General features: G+C 44.3%; 1 pseudogene; it reads left to right on the top strand.

Moving 5' to 3' along the window:
• Positions 1-5,489: 5,489 nt before the first annotated feature.
• Positions 5,490-24,332, top strand: part of LOC126487899 (glutaminase liver isoform, mitochondrial-like) — a 24,616-nt pseudogene continuing 5,773 nt past the window's right edge.

Below are 24,332 nucleotides of genomic sequence, written 5' to 3'. Positions count from 1 at the left end.
TTTCTGCCCAGGCAGGTGGGAAATTACCACACCAAAGATGGAGTCAACAATGCCCTACAGCTAATCACCAGTCGGGGCAGAAGGAGCACAGGAACAAACAATGCTTTAGCTGGCTGACCAGAAACTGTCCTCAAGATGGACCCCAAGAACAATGGAAGACTCGGGGCCCTACATTTTTGCACCCCCATAAGCCTCTCCACTGATGAGGTAATCCGAATCAGACCCAATCAAACCGAATTAGGAAAAAACCCAGGTGCTCCTAGGTGGCATTCCAGGCCCTCAGAGAGGACATGGATGTGAAAGATCAGGAAACCACGTGTTTGTTGTCTTGGTTGCTGTTTAAATATCCTGTGGGCGTGGTCTTGGGCATCTCTGAGAAGGGGGTCATCATTTGGCCAGCTTTCTCGGGGGTAGAGTCTGGACTGAGACAACTTCCAGGGAAGAGGACTGGGGATGGAACTTTACACCCAAACATCCCCAGACTCTCTGGGTATAGGGGTGCCAGGGGCTGGGGTGACACTTCCAACCAAACACTTACCTCAGTCACAAAGCGTGGGGCCATCAGAACTTGGACTGAAACCTCTGAAATCATAAACCTAGATTCCTATTTTGAGATATTTCATCTCTGGTGTTTTGTTTTTTTTTCACAGCAGACGGATCTAGAATTTTTGCTAATTGACCCATTTATGGATGTAAATTCCTCATTTGCCTATATCATCCTCTCCTGGACTTCTACAAGGCTCTGAGCTCGGTCCCCAAGCCTCAAAATTATCCTTGCTTCTGTTTGCTCTGCCCTTCCCAAATTTGAACCACCACCAGACTCCAGACTTCAAGCTGTGAGCTGCGTCTGTTCCTTTCCACAGCCAATGCCTTAGTATAGAATTCGTTTGGCTGTAGCCTTTGTCAACATAACTCGCCTTCCTCTGGCATGGTGTAAGTCCCACTGAGACCAGACCGTGTTGAATTTGATGTCCAATAATTTAACCTCAAGTACTGAGTTTACTTTGCTCCCTAAACTTTCAAAAATGTCTTCTGAAAAAAAAAAACAAGAATAAACTGCTCGGTGGCACAACACTTTAATCCCAGCACGGGAAGGCAAAGGCAGGCAGATCTGTGAGTTCCAGGCCAGCCTGCTCTTCAGAGTGAGTTCCAGAACAGCCAGGGATACCCAGAGAAACCTCGTCTTAAAAAAAAAAAAAAAAAAAAAAAAAAAAAAAAAAAAAAAAAAAAAAAAAAAAAAAAAAAAAAAAAATCTCACAAATAGCTTTATTGAACAAGTAATGGATCAAATTCTGTTTTGAGTGAGAAAAAAACCAGTTCTCTTGGTAGCATTGTAGGCCAACCAGCGTGTAAAGGCTTCTGACATGCAATAGGAAATCAAGTTACTTGGGAGACTGAGGCAGGTGAATCACTAGATCCCTGGATTCAGGAGTTCAAAACTAGCCTGGACCACCCTGTCTCAAATTTTAAAAATAAAATAAAGGTTATCCTGGATGCTAACGTAAACATGGTGCTCATAACAAAATGAGGCATGTGGTGGTCTTGAGAGAATGATTTTATTATTGCATATAAGAAAAGCTATAAATCGTGCGTAGATAAAAGGAAGACTGACCGTTTAAAAGTCCCACATCCTTCGACCCTTCTATCGAGCAGTGTGCTCTATTTCGTGTCCTTTGGAAGTTATATGCATTTTATTGGATGAATTTCTTTGTTTTGGAGACAGGGTTTCAGTGTGTTGCCAGTCTTGCCCAGGCTACCGCAAGTTTCTGATCCTCCTGCTTCTGCCTCCTGAGACACTGGATCTCCACATCTGGATACTCCCACATCAGACCTGGGTCTTGTGAGCTCCAGTGACTAGCATACCCATAGTGCTACTTTCTAGGCCCAGCATGGAAGAAACTGGCAGCTTACCCTCCTGTCTCTAGAATGCTCTGTCTTAAAACCAGGCATGACCTGTGCAAGAACCCATGGGGAGACACCTGGGGGAAACTGAGTCACCATCCTCCCACACCTCACAACTGTCATCCAGACATCCTGGGAATGAATCTTCCAGGCTCAGTCTGCTTTGCCTACCTCCTTGCAGACTGTTAGAGCCTCTTTGTCCATGTGCACAGAAAGTTGATAGTGACTGATAGTTTACCTTCCAGCAAAAAGGCATTCGACCAGTGCCGACTTGATTGGGCTAAGAAATGCCAAGGGCGCTGAGGATTTGCCTCCATCGCTGCATGAGCATGAGAACCTGTTCAGGTTCCCAAGACCTCACACAAAAGCCAGACATGGATGTTACGTTTGTAACCTCAGTGCCAGCAGGATGGAGACAGGCAACGCCCTAAAGATGCTGTCCATCCCATCTAGCTGAATCTGGGAATTCCAGGTTCAGTGAGACACCTGTCTCACATATATAAGGAAGAAAGCCACTGAAGAAGACTTCCCCATATATCGACCTCTGACCTACACACACACCTATATATACATCCAAACATATAAACATATACAACACACACACACAATAAATAAAATGAAATAAGTAAGTGTGGTGGTTTGAAAGAATGGCCCCCATAGGGTCACAGAGAGTGGCACTCTTAGGGGGTGTGGTCTTGCTGAAGTGGGTGTGGCTTTGTTGGAGGAGGCGGATCACTAGGAGGGGTGGGCTTTGAGATCTCAGAAGCTCAAGCCTTCCCAGAGGCTCACTGCTGTGGATATATGTACACTGTATGGAGAAGATACACTGCTGTGGTTGGTGTAATAAGAGCTGAATGGTCGTAACTACTCAGGAGAGGATAGGCAGGATTTCCAGGAAGAGAAAGAAGAGAAAGAATCTAGGTGTGCGGGGAGTTGCCAGCCCCTGTCTGCCTGAGACCAAAGTGAAGAGTTTTGGATTAATTCTATTGGCAGAGGAAATCTCAAAACAGCCTAGTATTGACTCTGCCTTGTGGATATTAGTGTTCACTCTTATGAAGATCTAAAAGTGAAAAGTAGCAACCTATTCAAAGAAAATACAAAATGTACAGTTCAAGGAAAAGAGAGACACCAGGAAGTGGATTGGAGCTAACCCCTGTAATCAAGGAAATAAACAGATTAAAGAAAAATTTGATGTTAAATAGAATAAAGAGACTGGTGACCTCAGGGCAAGACCCTACCCAGCTAAGCTTCCACCTTGTCAAAAGGAATTAAAGAACATCTTAGGTCCTAGTACGGTGGTACACACCTTTAATACCAACAGTCAGGAGACAGTGCAAATGAACTTCAGAGTTCAAGGCCAGCCTGGTCCACTGAGAGAGTTTCAGGACAGCCAAGCTTGGACAGTGAAGGACACTATCAAAAACAAAAGGCTGGTGAAGATGTAATTGAACAAGGGGCCTTGCTCAAGCAGCAGAACTTGGCAGCTTTGGCCTTGTGGTTCTGGCTTTAGAGCCAAGAACAGAAGAAAAGGGTTATGGAATCTCCCTCTGTGACTAAGAAAAGCCGCTGAGGCCGGGCATGTGTCAGGGGTGTCCCTGCAGGGAAGCCTTGAGAAGCCATTGTGTGAAGCTGTGAAGGTAAAGTCCTGGATTGCCTTGGGGACCCCAAGATGTTTAGAGATGCCAAAGTCGTGGGATACCTGCCAAGGAGAGCTGCTGACAGGGAGTGGAACCAGCCCAAGAGAAAGAAGTGTGTTGTCATCAACAAAGCTAAACAGAGTTGGAGATCTAAAGAGTGTTTTGACATCAGACATGAAGACACAGAGTTAGCACAGGCAGGTTTTCAGATCCCTTTCACCCCTCTTGGAATGGTAATGTATATTCTGCGCCATTGTATGTAAAAGGTTTTCTGTCCACTGATAGTAGGTTTCTCTGCCGATGCAGTAAGCCAGATCAAGCCCAAATTAAAAGGTAAAAGTGATGTGTAATGTCCTCCTGCATATGTGTTGCTTTATTGGTTGATGAATAAAGCTGTTTCAGCCTATGGCAGGGCAGAATAAAGCCAGGCTGGAAATCCCAACAAAGATATAGGGAGAGAGTAGGCGGAGTCAGAGAGAAGCCATGTAGCTGCCTAAGGAGAAAGACTCCAGCCTCCAGCCTGAACCTTACCAGTAGGCCACAGCCTCATGGTGATTCACAGATTAATAGAAATGGGTAATTCACAGAATGTTACTGCCCTCCAGAGAGAGGTCTATGACACAGGCTTAATGCTAATGTGATATTAAAATATAAGAAATTTCCCAGTGATGGATGTTTTTCCTCTACATGGTGGTAACATTATGGATGGTTATCTGGACATTGGAACAACCACTGGAACTACCCGTCATCCTGACATGAAAATAGAGAACAGAATTCCCAGTGTGAATATGTCCAGTGGATCAGCTCTGAACCTGTGTTTAGTGACAAAGACTACGATTTGAAATGCATGATTCCCAATGAATCTAGAGAATTTCTGCCTGTTGTTAGACATGCAAAACTAACTTTTCATGAGATGTGTAGGAAAATGAATGGGCTTGGAAAATTATATTAAGGTGAGGTGACCCAAACTCAAAAAGACAAAACCCACATATGCTCTGCCTCATATGTGGCTTTGATGTACACGTATAACTGAAAACACGTTTGCCTACAGTCTACAGTTTAGAAAGGAACAGAGGGGTGACATCAGGTGATAAGGAGGGGTGCAAGCAAAGAACATGACACGTCATGAAAGAGAATATGCAGCTTTTGTTTCAACTCCTTTCCTTCTTTTGTTGTGGACAAATTAACGAAGTTGTAATTGATAGTGAAGGTGTAAAACCCTAAACAAAGCTCCACCTTTTCAGAATGGCCACTCTAACCACGCGGAAGTTCACTGAGCTACATAGAGACAGGCCAGGAAAGGGTTTGAATGGCTTCCTTAAATTAGCTATGTCATGTTTTTATTTCCCAGTAAAGTGGCTTTATCTTTTAAAAGCCTGTGATTTTGTTTGTTTTTAGAGACAGAGTTTCTCTGTGTAACCCTGACTATCCTGGAACTCACTTTGTAGACCTCGCTGGCCTTGAACTTAGAGATTCAACTGCCTCTGCTGGGATTGAAGGTGTAAAGTGTATACTACCATAACCACTTTAAAAAAAAAAACTAATTTTTAAAATTGTTTTATTCATTCTCTGAGAATTTTACAGTGCATATATCATATTTTGACCATATTTATACCTCACTCCCCTTCCTCAACTCCTCCAGAACGTCCTCCACATTTCCCTTTCAACTTCTCATCCCTTTTTTAATCCACCAGGGTTTGTTTCTGAAACCCACCTGGTCTAATTAGCGCTGCCCACACGCACATGGGTGAGGCAACACGGTCAACCCGCTGGGGACCACGCCCCTAAAGAAAACTGCCAATAGCGCCTCAGCTAAGAGCGAGGTCTGGAGTGCCCCTCCCCCCTCCAGGCTGGACTATTGACTGGCTTGATCTTGTGCAAGCACCACAGCGGCTGGGAGTTCCTGCAGCGGTCCCGTCACGTCCCAAGACACTGTTTCAACCTGGCCTACCCAACCTCTGGCTCTTACAATCTTTCTGTCCCCTCTTCCACAGGGTTCCCTGCGATTACGTGATGTAGATGTCCCATTGATAGCAGAGCGCTTCATAGACACGATCTACACCTAGACTTGTGAGTCACCGTCCACTCCAGTAAGAAACTTCTTTAACGGGGACTACGGGCTGTGCTAGCCTTTGGGTATAGAGATATGTATTCAGAAGGCAAGTTGAAACTGTGTCCATTTATCAAAGTAGTAGTCCTATGTCCTTCTCTAGGGCCCGTATCCGCGCCCCAGCAGCGGATTCTTGGCTGTATTTACAGTATCACAAATGAGTTACCCCTCCTTAGGCCTTGATCCAATCAGAAATAACCTGTTCACCCCCATAATATTACACTGTTATAGCCATATCTTGTCAGGCTGGTTATTATTGTAGCTCAGAGAGATCATATTGAATACAGCTATTGATGTCTTTTTTCCACCCTCCCCTCCCCAGCACCCCGCATGAAATCACCCTTCTGTTACCGTGAAAGGCAGAAAGCTTCTAAAGCAGTTCCAGGCTGATTTATCCATGTCCTGTGATCAAGTGTGTAGTGTCTTCAGCAACAGAGTGTAGAATCGTACCATTGATAAGAGAATCAAGAGACAGAGAGACAGAGAGAGAGAGAGAGAGAGAGAGAGAGAGAGAGGGGGGGGGGAGGGAGGGATGGATGGATGCTGGGAATCAAACTCAAGGCCTTATGCATGTTAGGCAAGCACTTGTGTTATGACAATATTCTTAAAGAGATGTGGACAAACATCTACTCACCCCAGATAGGGAACCCACAGGAGACCAAAGGACAGATACCACCAAAGTCCAAAGTGGTGAACCAATGAGCTTTATAAGAGTTACTTACAAGAATATGGGAGTGAGGGGTCACTTACAGGAGCAGAAATGACTCACAGGCAGCTGCATCACCAAAGCCCACCCCAGCACAGGTGACAGCTCACAAAAGCTGGGAACCTGGAGCACACTGCACAACCTGCAGCCAGCTCAACAGGGCAGAGAGTGTCCTTTCCAGGCAGCTCAGATGGTCAGGCCTCTTGCAAACAGTTCATCTGGCCTCTGATTTTTCTAGGCAGCTCACTCTACAAGTGTCTGTAGGTGGTCTTTACTGCAACAACAACAACAACAAAAACAACAACAAAAAAAACCGCACTTGGTAAATGAGGGGTCTAATGAACCCAGTCACTTTCAGGAACTTCCCAAAGCCTTTGAATTCTCCCTGTTTTAGCAGACTTCCCTGCAGGGTTGAGCACTTCACCTCCTCTTCAGTGATCCTGTTTCACCTCCTTTCTGACGTCCTGTGGTTAAGGAGTTTTCCTCCGAGATGAAAGGTTTCCCGCCTTCTTACATCCTATGTGTTAAGGAAACTGATCCACAGAGCCACAGCCTCAGCCCTCCTGATTTTATTTACTATTCCTGACTCTCTGAGGTCACGAGTTAAAGCGTACTGTGACTGTAAACATGAGAGCTTCGGAAAACTACTGGCTTACAGCTGCGCTCCAGGGTCACAAACGCCTCCACCTTCAGCATGCATGCTGCTTGCTATTTAAACCCTTTTATTTGAAATGGCTCTCTAAGATCTTTTCTCTGTGTAGGCATTCTTTGTAGCCTTTTGTTGTGTTGAAATCCTTGATTCTCAGATGATGAAAACTTGAGCATCTCTCTGGTGAGGGGTTCTGTGATGGTCAGTAATGACTGTCAGGGCTGAGGAGATGACTCAGTGGTTAAGGTCCCTTGCTGCTCTGGTGGATAACCCAGAGTCCCTTCCCAGCACCCACATGAAGGCTCACCACTATCTAACACCAGTTCCAGGAGATCCAATGCCCTATTCTGGCCTCCAGTGACAGTAAGCACACATGTAATACAGATACATACATGATGGCATTCAGTCATACACATAAAACAAAAACAGTCTTTCTGAAAAATGCTGATTCTTGTTAGGCCCACAATAATCTCAGAGCTGAGATTAGCTAGCCAAGTCCTCAGCCTGTGAGCAGAGTGACTCAGGGCCCCAGAAGGGAGCCACCCAGTGTGTGACCAACCACGAGGACAACTCTCCATTAACCTCCAAGAAAAAAGCAAATAAAGGGTCAGGTATTCCATGACTTTCTCAAGTGCCTCCTTAAGCAGCAGAAACCCCACCCCATCTGGAGATGCGCAGTGACTTACACTTCTGCTTACTCTTTGCTCATTGCCTGGCATAAGAGTCCAGGGTAAACTCTTGAATCCTCAAGAAGGAGCATGCACTAGCTGCAGCAAAAGCAGTTCTAAAGAGCAGGGGTTAGCAGACAACACAGACAACAATGACGACCCTAAGAGAGACATACATGGGTCTAATCAACATGGGAAGTAGGAAAAGACAAGATCTCCTGAGTAAACTGGGAGCATGGGGACCTTGGGAAAGGGTTGAAGGGGAGGGGAGAGGCAGGGAGAAGAGCAGAGAAAAAAATGTAGAGCTCAAAAAAAATCAATAGAAAGAAAGAAAGAAAGAAAGAAAGAAAGAAAGAAAGAAAGAAAGAAAGAAAGGACGGAAGGAAGGAAGGAAGGAAGGAAGGAAGGAAGGAAGGAAGGAAGGAAGGAAGGAAGGAAAAGTTAGAAGTAAGACACTTTGAAGATGTATACGTTAATGTAGCTGGTAACAGGCCATAAGGATACTTCTTATAATGTGGATTGTTAAAATATCAACAACACAAGGAATGTGTGTATTCTGTTGTTTTCCTTAGGAATTATGTTTTATCTATTTTAAGTGGCCTCTCCAGTTACTTCTGTATTGCTGCTATTGTAAATGTTTAATGTATCAAAAATGAAATCAGACTCTATTAAATAACTTGAAAGGATCTACCCCTAAGATTTAGGCTTGTGTCTGTGGATTTAGCCAGAATGACACAGCATATCTAATTTCTGAGAGAAAACAACATGCAGTCAAATATAGGTGCATCTTAAATATATTAACTGCTCAATACACTCAAAAGGCAACGTGGTCTAATTTCAGTCATACCAATGATAATATCATTTCTCAACTAGAAGATTGGAAACATCAGCTGTGGGTTTCTTTACAAGTCTATTCCCACTGCAAACCAAAAGCTAAAACTTCTGGAACAAAGAATCTTAATTTCTTCACATCATGGGATTGAGTAGATAAGACATCCCCCCTCAGCCATCATTTAGAAATTTATTGTGCATTGTCCAATAGTTACTTTGTATCTTTATGCTGAGCGAATTACACATTGCAGCATGAAGCTGCAAAGACAGCATGGAAACATTCTACAGGCAGCTACTCAGATGTCCCCAGCAGTTACTTCTGACATAACTGTAGAAGAGTATACCCAAAGCAGGCATTTGTGTACGCACAGTGTGTGTGCAGCGCCTGTGTACCCACAGTGTGTGTGCAGCGCCTGTGTACCCACAGTGTGTGTGCAGCATCTGTGTACCCACAGTGTGTGTGCAGCGCTCTGCCATTTTAACACCTGTGCAGACTCACACAGCTACAACAAGCAATATACAGAATTACTCCGATATCACAAAGGCCTGTCTGGTTCTCCCTCACATTCATCCAGACTGCCCTGTTCCCTACCGGACCACCCTCCGTAACCACTGCCAACTAACTGTTCTCCGGCTCTATAATTTTGTCATTGAGATGTTATGTGAAGTACGATTAATAAAAACTCAGAGAGAGAAATTGGGGTTCAACCTGAAGACCCGAAAAGCAAAGCAGCCAGCCACTGGCTCTTACCTTGTCCTCAGTCTGAAAATAGCTAACCTGCCTCCAGGAATCTCAGAATGAGACTGTGCGTGAGAGCTGTCTCCTCCTGTTTGATAACCCTCTTTAGTTCTGGGATTAAAGGTGTGTACCACTACTGTCTGGTTTCTACGGCAAACTGGTGTGGCTACTGGGATTAAGGAGTGTGTTATTGTTGCCTGGTCTGTATGGTTGACCAGTGGGCCTGTTTTACTCTCAGATCTTCCGACAAGATTTATTTATTAAAATACAATTGTAATGCCACTACAGTTATGGAAATGGAATCATATAAGAAATAACATTTAATAATTCTAGTTTGGGGCTACTATAAATAAAATTATTGTAAATAGGGTTTTATTTATGTGTATGGCTGTTTTGCCCACATGTATGTCTGTGTACCACATGCATGCAGGGCCTGAGGAGACCAGAAAGGGGTGTTGATTCCCCTGGAACTGGAGTTCTGGTGGTTGTGAGCTGCTGTGTGGGTGCTGGGATCCACTTGCAGTGCTCTGAACCACTGACCCCTCTCTCTAGCCCCATAAACATGTTTTTATGTGTATGAGTTTTCACCTGGATAAAGACCTAGGAGTTTGACTGACAGGTCTGATGGTAAATAAATGTTCAACTTAAAAAAAAAAAAACTAAAGGTAACAACTAAAACTATTTGCTAAAGTGTCTTACCTTTTATATTTTTATTAATAACAGTGTAGGGAAAATAGCTTTCTTTGTTTTCCTTCTTTATTTTTGAGTCATGGTCTTACTATGTAGCCTTAGCAGGCCTGAAATACCCTATGTACACCAAGCTGGCCTTGTACAACCATGCTCTGGTTTCTTTGCCTTCTAATAAGCAAATAGTAGAGCTACTTTTTAAAAAATTAATCTTAAGCCCGGCGATGGTGGCGCACGCCTTTAATCCCAGCACTCGGGAGGCAGAGGCAGGCAGATCTCTGTGAGTTCGAGAACAGCCTGGTCTACAGAGCTAGTTCCAGGACAGGCTCCAAAGCCACAGAGAAACCCTGTCTCAGAAAACCAAAAAAAAAATTAATCTTAGATATTATTTATTTTTAATATTTAAATCTTTATTATTTAAAAATAAATAAGATATTTATCTATTATATAGTGTCCTGCCTGCATGTACACATGCAGGCCAGAAGAGGGCACCAGATCTCATTACAAATGGTTGTGAGCCACCATGTAGTTGCTGGGAATTGAACTCAGGACCTCTAGAAGAGCAGCCAGTGCTCTTAACTTCTGAGCCATCTCACCAGTCCCCAGTATAACTACTTTTTAGAATTATCAACTTGCCAAGTATGGTGGTACACGTCTTTAATCCCAGCACTTTGGAGGCAGAACTGGGGGGATCCCTGTGACTTTGAGGCCATCCTGGTCTTCATAGTGAGCTCCAGGAAAGCTAAAACTACATAGAGATACTGTCTTAAAAAGAAAAAAAGAAAGAAGTTGAAAAGAAAGGAAGGGAGGAAAGAAGGAAGCAAGGAAAAAAAAAGAAAAATCATTCACTCTTCACAACCTTACACAAAGGCTTCAAAATTAGAATAGAAAGCCGGGTGGTGGTGGCCCATGCCTTTAATCCCAGCACTCGGGAGGCAGAGGCAGGCAGATCTCCGTGAGTTCGAGGTTAGCCTGGTCTACAAGAGATAGTGCCAAGACAGGCTCCAGAGCTACAAAGAAACCCTGTCTCAAAAAACAAAACAAAACAAAACAATAGAATAGAAGAGAAAACCCTGTTGATATGAGGAAGGCTAGGACACTCCTCAACCAGTCATCCCCAGTCCATCCCATTGAAGCTCACTAGAATAGGCCAGAACAACTGGCTTAGACAAAGAGGTAAGATGTCTTGGGGTATCCCATGCTCATTATAATACTGAATGTGCACCCGAGTAAGATACTAAGAAGAGGAGCCGGAGAGATTGTTCAGTGGTTAAGAGCACTGTCTGCTCTTCCAGAGGACCTGGGTTCAATTCCCAGCACCCACGTGGAAGTTCACAACTGTCTGTTAAAGTGAGATTAATTAGTCTTAACAATAAAAACCAGAGTCAGATATCGAGGATGAAAGCTGAAAGATCAGAGAAGCAGAGCAGCCGCCACCGGAAACTTCTTACCTCTACGACTTCTCAGACCAAAGGGGGGAAACCCTATCTCTATAAATCCTCTGACTGAATAGGCCCTAGATTCTGTTTCACCTCTCAAGTATTGGGATCATAAGCATGATCCTCCCAAGTGTTAAGATTAAAGGTGTGTGCCACCACTGCCTGGCTTCTATAGTTAGTGGCTAGTTCCACCTTCTGACATCCAGGCAAGCTTTATTTGTCAGAACATAAACAAAACATCCTACAACAGTCTGTAACTCCAGTTCCAGAGGATCTGACACACTCACATAGGCACACTTGCAGGCAAAACATCAATGCACACACACACACAAGATACTAAGACGAATGGATGGGTAATACACACAAGAAAACCTACACTCTGCAAATGTGAAGAAATGAGATATAAAAGCCCCCATCCTTTGTATAACATTTGGCATATGAGTTTCTAACTTTTCCCTTGATCTGGCACACTTAGTTTTAGATTTAGATTTGCTTGTTTGTTTTGTTTTGTTTTGTTTTAGTTGCTTTGATAAATACCCCCAACAAAAGCAGTTTAAGGAAGGTGGCTTTACAATCCACCTTGGAGAGAAGGTCACCGTGGCAACAGCTTGAGGGAATCGTATCCTTGGTCAGGAAATAGAGAACAATGATTGCTAGTGTTCACCTAGCTTCCTTTTAGGTAATCAGGAGTGGGTGGGTCTTTCCGTCCCAGTTAACCTAGTCAAGTAGGGGCACGGACATAACCAGAGAGCTTCCTCTCCCAGATACTTTTTTTTTTAATTTATTATGTATACAATATTCTGTCTGTGTATATGCCTGCAGGTCAGAAGAGGGCACTAGACCTCATTACAGATGGTTGTGAGCCACCATGTGGTTGCTGGGAATTGAACTCAGGACCTTTGGAAGAGCAGGCAATGCCTTTAACCGCTGAGCCATCTCTCCAGGCCTCTCCCAGATACTTCTAGATTTCAAATTGAACACTGAGATTAACCAGCACAGAAGTGTGTTGTTTTTTTAATTCTCTCGCCTTGCTTGCTCCTATTTACATGTCTGTGTTCCATTCCTTGTTCTGGGGTACGAGAACCTACTACACTCCCAGAGGTTCCCAGTGAGCCCTGATATACCTCAGTTCTGCACTTGTGACAACAATGTGTTATTGTGAAGAGACACCAAAATCAACCCATGGAAAAGCTACAAGGGCACAATGTCTGTAGTAAGCCGACACAAGCTTCTGTGAATTGAAGTCCCCCGGAACTTTACACACTCCTTTTAAAGCTTCTGTAGCCTGACGGACTGGTTAGATGAGGTGATGGAAGGGGATTAGAATATTATGGATGATGAAATCAAAATGAGTTAGGATGCCTTTAATCCCCTGTGACAGCCATTTTTACCCAGCACTGTATCTGGCCTAACATCCTATATCCTTTTGACTTTTAGATAAAATTCTTGGAACGTATTGCTAAGCTTGACACAGCTGGTCACAGCAGGTGAGATCTAAAACCTAAACGTGACGTAGAAGCAGACAGTTCCTTCCTTGCATTGTTGTGACCTATCTGCTATATGTCCCAGCCACTGTACTTGGTAAGTGCATTCATTTCTGATCTTCTCTTGTTCTGTGACAAATAAAAACATCATCGTGTATGACCACTTTCATCGTGGAACACGTCACCCAAGGCTACCTGAATCTGTGTCTCCAGACCACGGTCACTTTTGTTTGGCTCTGATAAACTCCCTCTTACTTCCTCTGAAGTTTTGCCCTGACACTCATTAGCATCCTTGCTCATGGAGTCACACAGGATGTGATCAGCCCCTCCAGCAGTCAGCCACGACAGCCCCTGGGAAACGCTGCCAACTAGGGAAGCTCATTAGAAACTCGGGGCCCAGGTGTTTAAATTGAGGTCTCGTCACATAAACACCTATTATCGGCATGTACCCAAATCCTCAATTACTATAAGGAAAGGTTATATTTATCATAAAATATGTGATCTATATAATTAGTTTACATAGATTAAAAAAAAAGGTTATTTGACAAAGAATTTATCTGTCTTTGTCCCAAGTTCCTGGGAACTAGCCTCTAAATCTTTGGAACTTCCTGAGTGTGGGAGTATCTTTGTTAGTCACTGTGGGCCCAGTAGTTTATACTAACAAGGTGATTCATGAGTTGCTCCTCAGATAACTGAAGGTAATGAGATGATTCATGCTGGCTGGGGGCAGGCCAGGTCAGAAAGACTCTGATTAGAGGGAAGAAGCTTTGGACCTTGAGATACCAGCCGTCTTAGAAGACAGTGTCAAGAGTGAGCGACACCAGAAACAGACAAACATGCTCGTGGCTTTCCACAGTGTCAGAATGTATTAGGTAGCAAATTTACGAGGTCTGATGCTTTCAAAGGCGGCAGTTTGCTGTATTCGCGCTTTCCTTGGGCTGGAGACACGGGTTCGGGGATTGAGGCATTTGCTATTCTTGCAGAGGACCTGCGTTTGGTTCCCAGAACCCACAACTGACTATAACTACAGTTCTAGAGGATTCAGCACCATCCCCTGGCTTCCCTACACACCAGGCACACACATAGCACACATACACACAGGCGTTTTCACACATACACACAAAGAAAGAATAAATAGACATTAAAAAATAAACTCACTTTCTGTGATAATGCTGGTCAAGGTCAACAAGGTCAACCTCACTTACTAATATTAACCTCAAACTTGTAAATTACATATCACACAGTAAATAGATCTGTATATCCATATTCACACACACACACACACACACACACACACACACACATTAGAGAATAACTTCAGTGAGTTGAAAAGGCAAGAAGTTTCAAAGTCTGAGAGGCCAAAAATCAAAAACTAATAGAGAGATAAGACTTTTTATTGACAAGAGACGAGCCCTGCTAACCTGAGAGTCTTTCTGGAGAAGCTACTGTGGCTTGGCTGTAAGGCAGGCTGCAAGGTCAGAGCTGAACTGCAGAGTTAGGTGCGCTCCAGAGGTGAAAGGGCGGGAGCAGGACAGATGACAGCAGGTACAGATGGGCAGACAGAAGGACAAGCAGACAGCAATTTGGGTAGACGGCATCAGCTGCAGGAACCAGGCTCAGCAGAAGCCCTGAGGACAGTCAGGAGTTCTCTGCCTGTCATTCCTTCGATGCATAAACTGGATAGTCAGATGACAGATTGGTTGGGGCCATCATAGCCGTAGAAATGCTAGGTGCCTACCTTTGGGGGGGTGGGGGATATCCGGGGGAAGAAGTTACACCTGTTCGCCAGGCTAGTAGGCCCGATGAATGGAAAAAAGAAATAAAAAGGAAAGAAAAGGAACATGACTAGGTATGGTGGAGGAGAAAGTGTCCTATAGACTTGTGGGAGAGCATGGCCAGATACAGACATCTGAGAGACCAGAGTAAGCCTGAGCTCTGCCCCTGTGAGGAGGGGGGGGGGAAGAGGGAGGAAGAGGAGGGAGAGGGGATCCAGGTGTAGCAGCCAGGAAGCCCAAAGCTACAAAAAGAGTGGGAAACCAAAATGGCTGGGTTATATAAGGAAGGGCAGCCAGAGGCACAGGCAGGCAGATCTCTGTGAGTTCGAGACCAGCCTGGTCTACAAGAGCTAGTTCCAGAACAGACTCCAAAGCTACGGAGAAACCCTGCCTTGAATGAATGAATGAATGAATGAATGAATAAATAAATAAATATAAAAACAAATAAATAGTCACCTCAGCTACTTGTCCCAGGTTGAAACTTAACACCCAGTATATTCTTGGACTTATTATTCCTGATATAATTTTAATATGTCCATGTTCCCTTAGAATCTCAATTCACCCCCAATGAATTTGTAGAGTAGAGAGCCCTTACTACTCCAAAGAGTAAATTATCTATTATCTATGCTATGTGAGTGGTACCATCCATATGTCAGGTTCAGAGTACCTTCCACCCTTAAAGCAGAGTCAAATGTTGCTTACAAAATGCAGTCATTCAAGGGGGCACAGACTGAAAACCAACTGCTTTATGCAATGTGGAGTAACTTCTTGCCTGCAATCCCAGCACTCTGGAAGCAGAGACAAGAAACTTGCTACAAATTCGAGGCCAGTTAGGTCTCTACAACAGGGTCAGGCCAGCCAGAGAAGCCCAGCAAGGCCTCGTTTCAACAAAGACAATTTTTAAAATTAAAAAAAAAAAGAGAGAAGGAAAGAGAGGAAGGAGGGAAGAAGAGAGGGAGGGAGGGAGGGAGGGAGGGAGGGAGGGAGGAAGGAAGGAAGGAAGGAAGGAAGGAAGGAAGGAAGGAAGGAAGGAAGAGAGAATCTGCTGCCAGGAGCTCAGGTGAGCTTTCCTGGAAGATAATTACATGGACAGCCTGGAAGAGAGGGTGTGTCATACTGATCATATGGAAGCTTTGCGTTGAAAACACTCCCAGGCTTTGTCCTTTCTCCATTTGGCTGGCCCCAATTTGCACATTGTGTCCATCTGTAATTATTGTGCTGTGAGTCATTACAGCAAATTGACACGCATCAGGGAATTCTGGGAACGCCAAGTTTATAACCACTTGCTCATAAAAGCAAATTGTCATTTGATCTGGAGGAAATCTTGATTTCAGCAAGCACTCTACCCCTGAGCTACGCTCCCACCCCCAAGGTAGTTCTATAACCTGAGAACTCCAGATATTGTAGCGATTCTCAACTCGTGAAGGATTTTACCCTAGTACCATCAAGCCTCAGCTAAAATAAGGTCGCTAGCATCAAAACTGCACTCCAGATGCCATTCATACTTAGGGGTGATAGGAATGATTGTAGTGACCAGGGTAGAGACACTGCTGCAGTCTGTGCCCCCCCCCAAACACACACCCTCACCCCACTGCCCTCAATGGGAATCTCCATTCAAGCAGTATGATTGGAGTGGGATTCATGGCTTCAGGCAGAAAAGAATTGCAGGGCAAGCCAGTATGAAGCACAATTGGAGATTTATTAAAAGACATTTTTAATATTGCTCTTCAGCACAGGGGTTAATAGAAAGAGACTCTCAGAGGGACATACCCAAATGTGATGATGGTTTTTTTTTAAGGGAGAGTTATGCTTAGATATCTTTACAATGGGACCGTAAAGGATTTTGATGACTCTCAACTCACAGTTCTAAAGGATGCTAAGAAACAAGCATAAGAAACTCATGGCTTAAAGTCTATGGATGACAACAGGGTCAAAAGGTTAAAGCATCTGGTCTTCTAAACAATTCTGTGAATTTATTATGAAAGTGAGTGCAGAAAGCTCCAGGTTCCACGTTGGAAGTACAGTTGATCTATTGTCTTCACCATCTTTGGGGGGGGGGGGGGCGGAGCTTGAGGAAAGCATACTGTCCCAGTAGGCAATTTAGGTTTTAGCAATAGATTCCTCCCATTTCTTCTAGGAGAAAAGACAAGCCAGATCCAGAGAGGAAGGGCCCCTTTTCTTTTTCTTGCTTTTCTTCCCATGTCCTCAGTTTCACAGCTTTCTATCCTGCCTCAAAAACTCTCTCCTAAGACAGGCAGTGGTAGCACGTGCCTTTAATCCCAGCACTCAGGAGGCAGAGGCAGGCGGCTCTTTGTGAATTCGAGGTCAGCCTGGTCTACAAGAGCTAGTTCCAGGAGAGGCTCCAAAGCAACAGAGAAACCCTGTCTCGAAAAACCAACCAACAAACAAACAAGCAAACAAAAAAACCTTCTCCTACTCTGCAATCCCAATACTTGCTAAGGGACAATTTGGCAAGCCAGGAGGACAGTTTAGGTCTACCATGTTAGCCCTCTTCTGCACAAGGAGTTTGGGTTTTGTATTTTGTTTGTGGTACTGGGAACTGAACCTAGGGCCTCACCAGCACTCAGCAGAGGCTCGGCCACTGTGTCTAGTCTCAGCCCACAAGTGGATCCTTGAAAATGTAAGGAAGAGGAGAACATTTGAGGTGAGGATTTATATCAGAAGAAGTTCTCTGCAAAGAAGATTCGAGGCCAGGTCATTTGGGAGCTAAAATGGCATGAAAGACCTGTCTCCCATGAGTCTGTGGTCTTCATTTGGGGCCAGGCACGGTGTATATATTCCTTCTGTTGTTGTCAGGCAGAATATAATGAAATGACTTCTCACCTCTAACCCAGGTTATGTCCACTTAATTTATCTTAGCCAAAGAAGCCACTCCTCCATTCCCGAGGACATGTTTATATCCAAGTTTGGTAACTAAGAGTCAAGTTGCTGTGTTACAGGTGAGTCTGGAGAAATTCCTCCTATTGCAAAACACAGTCAGGAAAGGACCAAAATGAGAAGCAGAGAAAATACTCAGGTTGCCAGTGAGTGCAGTAATAACCTGTGATTAGAAGCACAAAAATGGCACCTCACTTAACAAAGCAATAATGTTTGCTTCTCCACTGGAACCCATGACCTCCCTGGTCACAGATTTTGTCTAAGTCCGGAGTAGCATTTGTGAATTTCCCCCTAGTAAAGCAGGCCTGAAGTCCACTCAAAAGGTTGGTTCCATCAATAACCACTTACCCCACTACTGCAACACGGGCTGGCACATCTGGCCAGCAATTTCCACCATGAAGCATCCAGCATCCACAGCTACATACTTGAGGGCGGGCTTTCCCTTTCTGATTCAAACGCCAGCTCCAGTAGCATCTTCTGTGGCCACTACTTCACTCTTTTCTTTTCTCTTCCCTGACCTTTCTCATAGAGTCCAGGGTTTGCGGTTCCCGGAAGGGCTCTTTGATAGAGATATGATTTGGGTTTTCTTTACCCTTCAGTCTCCCAGCTGTGAGAAGCGGCAGGCAGACACCACCATTGCCCCTTCTTTTATCCAATCTACCTAGTAGATAGGAGACCAACAAAGGAAGTCTGCATGACTCTTTTGGGGGGGTGAGGGTTGAGACAGGGTTTTTCTGTATAACAATCCTAGCTGTCCTGGAACTCTCTCTGTAGACCAGGCTGGCCTCAAACTCACTGAGATCCTCCTGTCTCTGCCTCCCAAGTGCTGGGACTAAAGGTGTGTGCCACCACCGCCTGACAAAGATTTATTTATTTTTATGTACGTGAGTATTCTATCTACATATATGCCTTTATGGCAGAAGAGGGCATCAGACCCCACTAGGGAATTGAACTCAGAACCTCTGGAAGAGCAGCCACTGCTCTTAACCACTGAGCCATCTCTCTAGACCCCCAGACTCTTTCTTATTGTTGCAATAGCTCTCTTATCCCTGCAATCTCCCTCTGCGCCACCGCCTAGACTTGAGATACATCTCTCTTATCACCCATTGCAGCAGCCAGCCTGCCCCAGCTGCTGCCTGGTGATACCATGACCACCCCTGTCACCACTCCCCGTGTCTGTAAGTAATGTCTGCTCTAGACCTTCAGCCGTTCTCAAAACATCTCCGTACTCCCTTGGTTAACCCCACCCACCAAGCATGTCACCCAATACCACACTGAGCACCGTCATCCCCAACAGACATCCCCTCACCTTAGTGACATACCTCCCTACCTTCTGCATTTCCCATGCCTCTGCCAACACTGGCAAAAGCTCTCTGACACATGCTACATGGGGACAGAGAGCCATGTCAAAATTTCCTCCACACGTACTCCACCATTAGGGTTCCATTGCCTGGCTCATTCCCCAGATCAAGACACCAGTGTTCTCCCCAAACTTATCCTTGGCTTTGTCACATCCTGCCAATGACACCAAGTATTGCTAAAATTTTTTCCCTGATGAAGACATAAATGATGCCTATGCCCCCCCCATCAACCCAATGACAAATCAAGATATAATTTCACCAAAGATATAATTTACTCTGGGGAGTTTACAGAGCAAAGTTCACTCTGGGCTTCCTTACAGAGCCACGGATGAGGGTTATGGACAGAAGCAGGGATGTTCCTTGAGGCAGAAGGTCTGCACCCAGCTGGTATGTAGTGGTTAGAACGAGAATGGTACCCATAGCCCATCTATTTGAATGCTTAGATGTTGGAGCCCACAAGACAATACAGTAAGTGTACAGTTGAAGAAATGTCCCTAGTGTTAGGATGAGAGCTTTTTAGAGTTAAAAATGAAGACTGTAAGATTTAAACTTAAAAGGAAGCAACAGCATGCTTTTCCTCGATGGGCCTGAGAAATGTTGACTGCTGAACCTGAGACAGCGCAGAGCGGTTAGAGGAAGAGACACAGAGAGTTAATGAGCCTTATAAAGGGAGATTTATTATTCAGTTTTCTTGAACGTCTTCAGTCAAACTGAAAAAATCCTGTAGAGTTTTACAAATCGCCGAGAAAGTGTCCTCTCTCCAGAATCTGTTTTCAGATGAGCTAACTGGAAGCTCCTGTATGGGGCCAAGGTTTTTTGTAAACAAACCAACAGCAGGACTAGCCTCATCCGTAAAGAGAGAAAGGCAGATCTTTAGTGTAGCAATAGGAAGAAAAGCTGTAGGAATACTTTATGAAATATTGAGATTTTTAAGCAGCTGAAGTAAGTCTATCCATGCAGCCTCGTGCTATAAGCCTGTCAGTGAAACCTGCTGTGTTATTTAAATATAGGTGGCTGCAAGACAGTTCTAGAGTTTTCGAGCGAAATCGAAGCATTTAGCCTTCAGGAGTCATAGTAAAGACAGCCGTTTGGAATAGGCAGGCATCTGAACAGCCAGCCCTTAAAGCTAGGGAAGAATGTAGCAAAACCTTTATAGGCCCTTGCCTGGTTCTCAGGCAGCCTTGTTAATTGGTTAATTAGAAGTAACAAGCAACACCAATTAGGAGTGTAGCAGTTCACTGTCTCTCTGCTAGACCTGAAGTAAAACAGCAGCCGGATATTTGTCTGAGAGTTTGACTTGTAAGTTTTATCCTCCAATATAAAGGTTTTTTCATGCCTGATTTATTAGTATCGGCTCTTGAACTGTTAATCTGAACAACTGCCTGCTGCACTGTCGTTTGACTTTTAGTAAGAGAGAAAGTTCCATAAAGAGAACTTTCTTTTTTTTTTTTTTTTTTTTTGGTTTTTCGAGACATGGTTTCTCTGTGGTTTTGGAGCCTGTCCTGGAACTAGCTCTGTAGACCAGGCTGGTCTCGAACTCACAGAGATTCGCCTGCCTCTGCCTCCCGAGTGCTGGGATTAAAGGCGTGTGCCACCACCACCCGGCCTCCACAGAGAGAACTTTTAAGGAGGGGTAGGAAAGTCCTTTATGCACCGTCAACGAGATGCCGGTACCTTGGGTTCTGCAGCAACCTTGGTGAGATCCTGCCGTAGACTGTAGATTAGAAAATATGTTCTTCCAGGAAAAGCTGTTTCTGCTAGGAGAGTTTCTGACAAGAGCTACCTCTTTCCCGGGTAGGCTTGAAAATCACCTTTTCTGATTCCCTGTATTCAGGCCCCAGAATATCGGGGGCCTTGAGTACCAGCCTCAATACCCCCTCAGGGCTCAGAACAGGACGTCTAAGGCAGGCGAGGATCTGAGGGTAAAAAATTAACTCAAGTATGCTACCTCCACAAGTTCTTTATTTTTCATGCGAGGGGAAAAAGTAAGTGAAGGGGGCGCAGAGAGAAAGAATAAGGGGAAGAGTAAGGAGAAGAAAGAAGGAGAGTAGAGGAAGACGTTGATGAATAGCAAGAAGAAGAATAAAGAGAAAAATAAGGGGTGAGTTCCACGAGTTTTCTAGTTTTAACAGACATAGTTGTAATATCATAGACAATACAGATATATCATAGACAATATAATACGCATATCAAAATTACTAAAGGGCAGGTAAACCTGACAAAGCCGTACTCCAGAACACGTAACCCAACCCAGGAAAGAGCCAGCATTCAAGGGGAAATATCTGACATTCCAAACCAATAGATAAAGTTACTAAACATCCCCGAATCCTGGATTCACCCATTCTCCTCACCCAATCTCTTTTGTGATAATCAGCTTTGGGGACGCCCAGATTTGTTTGTTAGTAAAGAGGGGCATGCTGCCTTCCTGCTCAGTGCCTGTCTTCTATAGAAATTTCTATGTGGTCTGTTAGCAGGTAATTTTGTAGGATTAACTCTGTGTAAATTTGACTGTTAGAACAAAGAGTGAATATTATTGCTCTAAGGCTTCATGGTGCGGGGGAATGGAAAGGTCATTCTGTTGCCCGTGCAAAAGTCACACTGCTGAGGTGTTTTGAGAATGAATCCCATTTCAAAGGAAGACTCATGGCTTCACAAGGTTTTTACAGATATGGCAGTAACTTTTCCAAAAGACGAGTGTTCCCACAGCTCTGCAAAACGGGCGCCCCATAAGTTGTGGGTCTGCCTTTATGAATCTTTCAGCTGTACGTTTACGGTATAGTCTTGTGGGCTCGAACACTAAGTCACCAGAGAGTAGAACTCTTTGATGGGACTAGAAGGATCAGGAGGCGTGGACTTGTCAGAGGAACTGTGTCCCTGGAGGTGGACTTTGAGGTTTCGAAAGTCCATTCTAGGCCCAGTGCGCTCTCCCTCTCTCTCTCTCCTGTAGTTCCTCACTACTGTTCCAGCCCCAGGCTCCCCACCATTCTCCCTGCCATGATGACAATGGACTAAACTCTGAAACTGTAAACAAGGCCTAATTAAATCCTTTCTTTTAAAGAGTTGTTTGGTCATGTTGTCTCTTCACTGCAATAGAGCAGTGACCAAGACAGAGATTAGTGCCAAGATCAAGATATTGCTGTGATAGGCTTAACGATCTGCGTATTGGCAAACGTGGATATTGGAATAGCAGAGCAGTTGAAAGCATTAAGTGAAGCTTAGTGGGCCATATAGTAGGAGCCGGGAAGACAGGGATGTTGAGAGCAATGTAAATGTTTTCTTTTCTTTTAATTTTAAAACAATTTTCTCTCATTTTACATACTATCCCAGTTTCCCCTCCCTCCTCTCCTCCTGCTCTCCCTACCCTCCCCCCACCTCACCCCCCATTCACTCCTCAGAGAGGCTAAGGCTTCCCTTAAGGGGAGTCAACAAAGTCTGACACATCACTCTAAGGCAGGACCAAGGCCCTCCCCCATATATCTAGGCTGAGCAGGGTATTCCTCCAAAGATGAGAGAAATAAAAAAACATATAGAAAGAAAGAGAGAGAGAGAGAGAGAGAGAGAGAGAGAGAGAGAGAGAGAGAGAGAAGAAAAAGAAAAAAGAAAGTTCAAATGTCCAGATGAACCTCACAAACTTATAAGGACTGTATTCATAAAACTAGTTTATTTATTTAGACAAGGTCTTACTATGTAGACCAGGCTGGTCTAGATTTCACAGAGATCTGCCTGCTCTGCCTGAGTGCTGGGCTCAGGGGTGTGTCACTCCCCAGTTTTTCCTTTTATTTTTGAGATGGGATTGATTTTTGAACCATGGAGTCAAGTGACCCACTTAGGACTACAATGCCATCATGTCATCTCGAGGGACTGTGAAAGAAGTGCTGTCTTCAGGTTTGTCACTATGTGGAGTTAGCTAGCCTGGAACTCACTATATCTACTGCGCTGACAATGAACTCACAGAGATCTATCTGCCTCTGCCTCCCAAGTGCTGGCTTTTAAAGGTGTATGCACTCAATGCCTGGCACATTCAAGTAACACTGTATAATCTGAGCAGGTTGCATTATGTATTTAGGAATATATATGCGTTAGTGTGTGTGTGTGTGTGTGTGTGTGTGTGAGAGAGAGAGAGAGAGAGAGAGAGAGAGAGAGAGAGAGAGAGAGAATTAATGAAAAAAGAGGGCATGAATTTGAAAGAGAGCAAGGAAGGGAACATGGGGGGTTGGGGGGGAGGAAAAAGCAGGAGGAAATGATGCAATTATATTATGATCTCAAAAAGTAGATTTTTTTTTTTTTTTTTTTTTGGTTTTTCGAGATAGGTTTTCATTGGTCTCGAACTCACAGAGATCCATCTGCTTCTGCCTCCCGAGTGCACCACCACCGCCCAGGTGAAGAAAAATTGTTTCAAGAATAGTATTGAGTACCCTGTATTTTTATAGCACACCACCTTGAATCACTGATCCCATTTAAGTTACTGCTTCCTCAGAACCTGGACGTGAACCTGCTGAATCCACATGGTTCCTTTCCTTCATGACACACCTTCAGCATCAGCACCTAGTGCCAACATCTTGGTTCTCTCTCTGTTGTTTCCACCCGAATTTCCAGGAGGATATGGAAATATTATCCATTTGTAGGGAGGTCACTAGCATGTGGATCAGCTAGGGACTGATCATTCAGTATATGTTATGGCCCTATAGGGATCCTCTGCCAACAGCACTCTTAGAGACTTGCACTTAAAAGGGGTCATGGCTACACAGAGGCCAACCTGAGAAGGCGCTCCTCCTCTGGACTGCTCAATCCCTGGCTTTGACTTAAAGCTGAAACAATTGTTAGCCAGAGGGCAAGAAGGATGCGGAGCTCATCAGGTAAGTTCCCTGGCCCCCAGTATGATAATCACCTGTGTGGCCTGTGTCTGTTAGTACCCACAGACCTGCTGTAAAATACTGTGGCAATTACTCCCCCCATGTAATTCTCCAAATAGTTGAGCTCTAACCCTACACTATTCCTTCTTTCTTTCTATCAGCTTAAAATAAATCTGCTATCCACAAATTCATGACCCATCTGCTGAGCAGATCACTCCATCTGTAGTTTTGGCTGGGCTACCTGATCGGAAGCCTTGCAAAAATGTTTCTGGCCAAACACTGTGTTGATTCAGAATTTAAATTTCCCATTGGGCATGGAAGCTCTCATTTGTAACCCTAGCATTCAGATCTCTTCAGACAGGGTGTTTGAGGTCAGTGTGGGTGACTTAGCATAGGTAAAGTCTCTCTGGAAACAAACAAATAAAATCCATAATCCTCATGAGAATTAAAGTTATCTTAGAAAAAAATAGTAAGAGTCAGGGTTGATGGCACATGCCTCTGAAGGCAGGGGCAGGTGGATTTCTGTGAGTTCCAGGCCAGCAAGGGGTACACAGAGAAACTTTATCTCAAAAATAAATAAATAATTAAAAAAT

This window comes from Alexandromys fortis, unplaced genomic scaffold, assembly GCF_014885135.2.
Source record: "Alexandromys fortis isolate MF-2015 unplaced genomic scaffold, M_Fortis_MF-2015_v1.1 scaffold_176, whole genome shotgun sequence".
Taxonomy (NCBI): Eukaryota; Metazoa; Chordata; class Mammalia; order Rodentia; family Cricetidae; genus Alexandromys; species Alexandromys fortis.
This window is presented reverse-complemented; position numbering and strand designations above follow the sequence as displayed.